The sequence below is a fragment of the Anopheles ziemanni genome, chromosome 3, assembly GCF_943734765.1.
Source record: "Anopheles ziemanni chromosome 3, idAnoZiCoDA_A2_x.2, whole genome shotgun sequence".
Classification (NCBI taxonomy): domain Eukaryota; kingdom Metazoa; phylum Arthropoda; class Insecta; order Diptera; family Culicidae; genus Anopheles; species Anopheles ziemanni.
This window is the reverse complement of record NC_080706.1, coordinates 91324785-91326086: the sequence shown is the minus strand read 5'-3', so window position 1 is coordinate 91326086 and position 1302 is coordinate 91324785. Positions and strand designations below refer to the sequence as shown.

The following is a 1302-nucleotide window of genomic DNA, read 5'->3' as shown; positions in this document are numbered from 1 at the left end:
CTTTAAATTGTTCAAGAAAACGGCTCGACGGCTTGATGCCAGCCTCCCGTGGAAAGTGAGATGTTTTTTAATGAGACAGCACCCGGGAGGAGCGCTGTCGTTTAGTAATGGCGCGAATTGACATTCCCTCCCCGTTGATGCTGCCGTTTTGCAATCGTTTAGTCATTGCAGGCCTGATTGTCATCCGTTTTGTCATCCCATGCTGGGAAAACTAACGGGGAAGCGGGAGAGAAGCTTTTCGCGCTACACTTCATTTCCGTGGTTCCGAGAAATGAACACAATCAGGATAATGAATGTCAATAAATTGTACAAAGAGTATTTGAAAGATTTCACCGATTATTGGCTTTATCGGATCGTTAATTATGCTAATTGTATATTCACTTTAATATCAACACACTATTAAAATGAAGGAATAAATAAAAATAAGAAGAAAATAACCGGGAGTTACAACCTGAGACAAACTTTCGTAGAAATTGCTCCAATAAATGTAAAGGATACGAAGTACGAAGTATAAACATTTAAATGATGGAAAGACATATCATCAATTTATAATAAGTTTATATTTCGAAAAATTAATCACATTTTTCATTTTCTTTTCGTTGCAGGTAATAACGACAACTCTCTGCTTAAAACGAGGATAACTAAATGTATGTCGAAAACTACTGCCCCAGTATCATATTAGATTCCTAAAATGCATTTCCTTCGACATCTGCATCTGCCATTTCAAACGTCCCTGCCAAACATGACATCGACCTTGTGGCATAATTTTACGCATCGCTAACGTAACATGGCGTCCTATCGACAAGATGGACTGTTGCGGTCTCGCTCTTTCTTCCTTGTCTTGGGGAGCAGAATGTCCAATGAGCGTATAGTGAGGGCATTGCTGCTGACAATAAACCCATTACACGGGCGGTGGCGCATCCTTTGCGCCCCGTTCGTTAACCCCCCGGCCGGTGGATCGCTTTCGAACAGCCGATCCTGCTGGTCGGAATTTTTGAATCGTCCTTTTACTTCACAAGGGACGTGCGCACCTTTCATTGATTGTGCATCCTTGCAGCGCCAATTTTAAAGGAACGAGGGATAAGGATTGTTGAATTTGAATGAGTTTATTAGTTGGTTCTAGTGTAATATGATGTCCTTTTCCAATGGAACTTGTTTTGTTTCAAAGGAAAGGAACATTTAATTGTTTATTTTACACAACACATGATTTATATATGTCTTAGCAAATATTTTTAGATAAAACGTATTTTGTTTTCTTGTCTAGAATGTTGTGAATGACGTTCATGCAATAATTTTGTTGTT

At 39.3% G+C, this 1302-nt stretch overlaps 1 non-coding gene across 1 annotated transcript; it reads left to right on the top strand.

Annotated features, from left to right (window-relative positions):
- Positions 1-829: 829 nt before the first annotated feature.
- On the top strand, positions 830-1002 carry LOC131290104 (U4atac minor spliceosomal RNA). Its single transcript, XR_009189284.1, has one exon. It is a non-coding gene; the product is annotated as a U4atac minor spliceosomal RNA (small nuclear RNA).
- The last annotated feature ends 300 nt before the right edge of the window (positions 1003-1302 follow it).